The sequence below is a fragment of the Anarrhichthys ocellatus genome, unplaced genomic scaffold, assembly GCF_004355925.1.
Source record: "Anarrhichthys ocellatus isolate YVR2014 unplaced genomic scaffold, GSC_Weel_1.0 scaffold15, whole genome shotgun sequence".
NCBI classification, from domain to species: domain Eukaryota; kingdom Metazoa; phylum Chordata; class Actinopteri; order Perciformes; family Anarhichadidae; genus Anarrhichthys; species Anarrhichthys ocellatus.
In genome coordinates this window covers 408,434-415,284 of record NW_022280045.1, presented here as the reverse complement: position 1 = coordinate 415,284, position 6,851 = coordinate 408,434, and the positions used below count along the sequence as shown (strand labels likewise).

General features: G+C 43.4%; 1 pseudogene; it reads left to right on the top strand.

The window, feature by feature from the left end:
* The first annotated feature begins 329 nt into the window (after nucleotides 1-329).
* LOC116387595 (serine/threonine-protein kinase pim-2-like) lies at nucleotides 330-3,282 on the top strand (annotated as a pseudogene).
* Nucleotides 3,283-6,851: the final 3,569 nt, after the last annotated feature.

The window sequence follows — 6,851 nt, the reverse complement described above, 5'->3', positions numbered from 1 at the left end:
GGGGGGCAGCATTGGAGTATATAAGTGTAATAGAGATATACCAATCACCAATCAATTATTAATGAATCCCCTGATCTTCACTGGAGTAACATGAATAAAGATAAAATGAAATAAATAAATAAATCCCCTTTTGGGTGGAACTTTAGACTGCTAATTTTAATATTCTTGGTTCTCGATTCTGTAGCACCATGACGTCACCGCCAACACTTTCTGAATGCAGCAGTTTGTTGCACCTCAGACCACAGACACACTACGTATCAGTAAACTTCCATCAGACATCTGCAGGTGTTTATATCTTCAAATCATTTGTTTGAAACTTCAACGACGCCATGTCATCTGAGTTTACAGAAGAGTGGGTAACTGCATCCTCCGGGAAAGAGCGAGGTAAGAGCCTCAAGTTACAGTTAATAGTCGTCCTGGAAACTTATCTGGAATGTGGTCCTGTGCTGTGACTAGCTAGAAATTGTATTTACTTTGACATAACAATACCAAAGCCTTTAATAACTTTAAGTGATCAACAAAAACACAGTGTCCCCATTATTTTCAACATATCAGGATATAAATATAATTACTACACATTGACAGGTCCCAACACTTTCAGCCAGATGTGCAACATTACTCATACTTAGTATTAGTAACTAAATGCGCTGGTGTTGCAGGATCACCCATGGAAAAGGACATCAGCATCTCCACTGACCCCCGCAGCAAGGTGTAGGTGGGTGTCGGTGTGAGGAAGAGGACGGCTGGCGATGATGGCGAGATGTCCGGAAAATGGATAAGATGTAGCAACCTCATCAACCCCACTGAACAACACTGTGAGGTGTCAGTGGAGGATACCAGGGTCCGGAGCGGCAAGAGAAAGGCCAGAGAAAGGACACCAGTGGATCCCACGTGATCTCCCCAGAGGATCCTCCCATGGTGGCAAATAAACATAAAAAGGTTGGTGATGATGGTGAGGCACCTGGAAAGAAGATGAGGTCTAGCACCTACTTTAGCGCTATAGGGTCCAGCTTTGAAGTGAAGGAGGATGTGAGCGCTGACAATGTAAGCCACAACATCAGCACCTTAGCCGAGGAGGAGAAAATCTATATGATGTCCTCCTCAAACACAAGCAGAGGTAAGCTGATGTTCCGATGTGAGGGTTCTGGGACTGAGGATGACGCATGTGTACAGATTGTAAAGCCCTCTGAGGCAAAATTTGTGATTTGTGATTTTGTGACAAAAATAAATTGAATTGAATTGAATGGCGGGAGAGAAAATTGCATGAAATATTTAGAAAGCTGAAGCTTCACGTTAAGGTTAGGACACAATATCAGGGCAGTTGAAACAGAAGAATGTAGGTTTACGAATATAAAAGTAATTAAAAATCTTTCAAAAAAAATCTTTGTGTTTAGCTGATTTCGAGAACAAGTACCATCAGCTCGGTCCGATCGGCGCCGGAGGCTTCGGCTCAGTGTAAGCCGACTATCTACCAGTAAGTCTTAGAAGCACATGCTGACACACTCATACCTTTCACTGATTGTCAGGAAGCAACCAAACCAACTAAATCACTCGTACCTCTACCCGTGCAGGTGGCCATCAAACACATTCCCAGCAAGGACGTGATGGGTGAACGAGTGGTGCGTAATCTAAACTGATGTTGAACACCAACTGTTGAAATGAAAACTTAAACCTGAATGTTTAAAAATGTCTTTCACAGTCAAGCTACCACTGTTACAGCTGCTCATAATTGAGCCGTCCCTTCAAAACGACATTCAGTGTTTTTCAAGTTCACACTAGCTGGCTAGTTCACACAGGGTAAATGAACTAGTTCACGTTCCAGCGTATTTAAACGAGATTCATAATCCCAAAATATAAACTAGTTCGCATTGACATCTTCCTACTTTCAGTTCACCACCAACCGAAACAAATGAGCACAACACTGATATTCATATATTGCCATTTATACTTGCATTATCAAATACAGTACGTTGCTACTTCTCAAAGCTGTTGCAACAGGTCATTTACCTCTTGGTATGTACGCATTTATTTTCTGTAGGCTTGCAATGGGAGAGTTTATGACATCATTCTTGAGGTAGCCTTCATGCTGAAAGCTGCAGATCTACCAGGATCAGTTGGACAATCTGCTGCAGTGTCCCTTTTGGACTGGTACACGCTGGGCCAGGAGTTAATACTGGTCATGGAAAAACCAAACCTCTCAAAGAACCTCTTCAGGTATCGTCAAGCCCACAGAGGATCCCTGGATGAACGTGAAGCAAAGGTATGGAACATGGGGAGGATTTCCTGAATATGTTGATTTGATTTAGTCCAACGCTAGAAAATGACATGTTGCTTATTTACTTTGGTATATGTTTGCCATAATTTACACACGTTATGTCGTCAACAATATGCTGTTCAAGAGACTTTTCCATTCTATCAAGAAGAAAATTCTGCCTTACAGTCCAGTTCTGTCCCTGTCTCAGATGATCCTGAGGCAGCTGGTGGACGCAGCCATCAACATGCACTCAAAGGGCGTCTTTCACCGGGACATCAAGTTACAAAATGTCCTGATTCACCTCAAAGCTGATGTACCAAGAGTTTGAGTGATCGACTTTGGCTGTGGCATCTTCTGCACGGAGCTGCCTTACTATTCCTTCAGTGGTAAGATATCTGGCATCTGCTATTCACTCATCTCTGATGATGACTTTCATGTTGAAACAAAGTTGCTCCTCTTCCTCTTTCTTTCTTTTTCCTCCATCTCTTTGTCTGTCTTCTCCCATTCCTCTGTCGCTGTGTGTACCAGGTACCACTGCGTACGCCCCTCCAGAGTGGTTTGACAGTCAGAGATACTGGGCCCGCCCCACCACTGTTTGGCAGCTGGGCGCGCTCTTCTATTCATTGCTGAGTGGAAGTGAGCGTTTCACCACCACGGCCTTCATCCGAAACTATATTAAAATCAACAGTGCACTGTCCACAGGTAAGACAAACGCACGGTTTCATGCAAGGAAGTGTTAACGATGAAAGCAAATCAGTTCTTCAGATTTAATATGTCTTTGATGGGATCACTGCAGTTGTCCACTTGATAATTTGACGTCTTGCTTTCTGTCTTGCTTTTCAGAGGTAAAGACGTTGCTGCACATGTGTCTGGCCAGAGACCCAAAGAAGCGTGCCACTCTGGAGGAGCTACAGCTCAGCCCAGCCCTCAGAGAACCCCATCCTTCACCTGTCCAAGGCCTGGGCTCTTTCTCATTTCCAGATACTGTGCCTCCTCGTCTAATCGCTCCACGATATTTGGGCTTGTGAACCGGAAATAGAGGTCAGGCAAGACCTAGAGATAGGTTGCACCCACCAGCCTCATTCTCAGACTCAAGACAGAATCACATCTCTATAGTGCAGGAAAGAGCATTTTTTATATGGTCCTTTAGCATTATTGACTATTTCTGCTTTGGGTCCTGTTAACTCTATAGTTTCTGTTCCCGTTGAGATACACTTAAGCCCCCCACACATCTGTCTGCTGTGTTCGCCGCACTGGATCCACCCCCTCAAATGTGCCTGTGAAACTGGTCAATAATGACTGGGAGGGATATGGACAAAAAACAACAACAAAAAGGACCTATTTCAAGTGGACCTATCGACAGTAACAACATTGGATCTTTTCCCACCTTTGGATCCTGTTGAAGCTCCAGCCGTTCGTGTCTCTCTACCGGGTCTTCTTCCCAATTTTCTTATGGGTTTGGGATTTTGGGAGTTGTTCCTCGTCCTCTTCGAGAGCTTGGGCTAGTTCAGGAACCATTGCTCTTGAAGGTTACAACACTGTATCTTATATTAAATGACTTTGAGTTGCTTGCTTCTGGTGTTTATTTTTGGTAAAGCTGTGTGAGAGCGAAATGTCTCTAATGGCAACTCTGACTTAAACCAGAATAAAAATGTGAACGTCATATCATAAGCCTCTAAAAAGCATTCCAACTGACACAACATGTTAGAATAAGAGCTTTCAATGAAAGCCAAGTCTTCTGAATCAGCAACCATGAACTGGAGAGTGAAAGAGGTCAACAGCTGAATATTATCAAAGTATTCCAGGATTTATGACCCTGTCTATTTAACGGCTTCCTAACCACAAGGCATTATAGACAGGTAACAAATAGTCACTCAACCTACATCTACTTCTCACAATTGCCATATATAATACAGTATTTTTTACGTATTCAATTAGCATAAATACACCGGACATCAGTGTGTTCATTCAATTACAATGAATTTACAAGTTATGAATGTAACACTTTGAAGGAAAGGTACAAACAATGCTTTTTCTGAAATTTTCACTCTTTAAATATGTTTTGGAAATTGAATTTAAGTTTCTTGAAAGAGAGCAAACTCTGAATAAATGAATGTAAAAAAGAACCATCTCGGAACTGGACCTGAACCTTGAGTTGCACACAAAAACTCAAACAGCTCAAAACCATTATTTTGTCTGGAGGCTCCTGTGACAGAACACCAGTCTGTGCAGAGGAAATCCATTATTCAATTAACAAATACACTACCTTTCCATTGTTTAGATTGATGCTGAACTGAACAAAAATGGGTTCAAATGCCATAATGAACCAGAATTACTGCCCCATCATGGAGTGCATATTTTGTCAGCTATTTTTAGATTTAGTCTTAAACATAGACTGTATATGAGAAGTGGACGTAGTCATCCTGATGTCATATGTGGAATGCGAAGGAGTGACTTAGTGATGTCGGATACGGCTCTGGTAGCGGCAGCGGCCTGTCAATCACAGTGAGCAAGCCCCAAAGCAGACTCCACTTTATGGTGTATTTTACTCTAAACGGACCACAACCTATATCAGTGTCCTGTGAGGAGCTACTGGCAGCTATGGGCGTGGCTTAGGTGTGTGGGAGATGAGACAGATAGACGATTGATCGTTCGAAACAACAATGGCGTCTCCAGAAGAGGTTAGCGTGGATGCTGCAATAGCCTCCGTTTTAATTAATTGAAAGAAGAGCAAAGAATGGCACAGAAGGCTCCATAGAAAAGACGTTTTCCCTCTTCTGACTGTCCTCGACGAGAGCTTGATTGACAGATCAACTTCATGGGAATCCATCCCGAAATTGTCAATGTATTTTGCATGAAAACAAAAATGTGAAACTCGTGGTGGCTCTTGAGGAAAAGAGTCACCAAAATCATATAGGATTCTTCTGGGGACCACGATTGTGTGTACATAAGTTCACGGCAATCCATTCAATAGTTACATTGCCATCCCCATGCTAATGGTTTGTCTAAAACACTAGTATAAGGTTAAAACAGAAAGTGATCGTGTTATATCAGGTTGCATTTTTACTTTTGAACACCTCCATTTCCTCCCTCACTAAAAGCATTTTGTCTGTCGATTCCACCTTTCATCCCGAAGAAACATCCAACATTTCTTTTGAGAGTTCCAACCATTCCCAGCTAAAATGTTTACAGACACTCAAATGAACACATGAAATCTAGGCTTTGCTGCCTACCACTCACACACAAAACCTCCCATTTGGGTTTGTTTAGGGTCACAGAGATACCTCCTCAGATCGAGTGCAAGCAATCTGGTGCTACATTCACCACGCCATGGACTCATATGGAGTGTGTGTTCATGCATGTGTGTGTGTGTATGTATGATTTTTTTTCGTATGGGTGGGGGAGCATCAGGCATGTGGCCCCACCCAGGTTACTTTCATTGCGTGCGGTGGTCTGGAACCTATAGATCACTGCACCCCCACAGACACACACTGTCACACACACAGTGTCATACACACACACACTTCTGGGACGACAATTCAAGATCCCTTTTGGAGTGTGTGATGGTTAGCTGCGTTAAGAGGATGGTGAGGGCAGTGGGGGACTATATGGGTGGAGATGATAGAGTGTGGTGGTGAGATGGAGCAGGGAGAGGAGGGCGGCTAAGGGTAAAATGATGGCTCAGGGCAATGAAGATGGAGTGGTGGCTGAGGTGAAGAGGTGCAGCGAGGCGGTGATGCAGAGTTTAAAGCTGGATTTTCTCCCGTGCACCCGTATGATATGCGCGGCAACCTCTGAAAGGCGAGCTGCATTCCACCGGCTGAAATCATTCCATTTCATGCTCCCTGCTGCCTGTGATGACTTACTCATTGAAGAAGTCCTAAAAGTGGTTTAGTTTACTATTCATAGAACATCACAGTCCAACGTCAGGCTCACATGGGACAGATCGTATAAAGATGTTTGCCTGTGTTTTTTCCCAACTCAACAAACATTTATGGCTTCACATTCTTTAACAAACCTATAGTAATCTACTATCAGGGATTGCAGGAGCTCAGTGTGTCGGAGGATCCATGCATGTGACAAGAAAATAAAAATCAATCGAGAAAATCCTGTTAGTGACAGCTGTGGGCGCAAACAGCAATCCAGCAGAACAGGACAACCCACCCCAGGGATATTTCCAATGGTGTATTAAAAAGTCGAAGTAGTCAATATTTTCATATCAACGAGGATTAAAATGAATAGTGTAATGGGAATGTTGTCCGAATCATTCAGACTGGACGTGAGACAGACTTTACCCAGCCAGCTCCTGGTACAAAGTCTTCGTAATGTCCGATTGAATATCATGCGTATAGCTCGGAGTCATTGCCCGGAGAATTCATGGCAGGTGTGTTGATGACGTTTCTATCATGCGACTGGCACAAACCCTGAGGAAACTCCGAGGGTGAAGAAGGGAACACGACCACGAAAATGTCAACGTTGTCGAGATTCGGGGAACATTCTGTCGGTAAGGGCTGATGCTAAAATCGTCAGAGATTTAAGGAACGGCAAGAGACTGTTGTTTATGACCACATTACGTACAGCCTCCGTGACCGTGGTG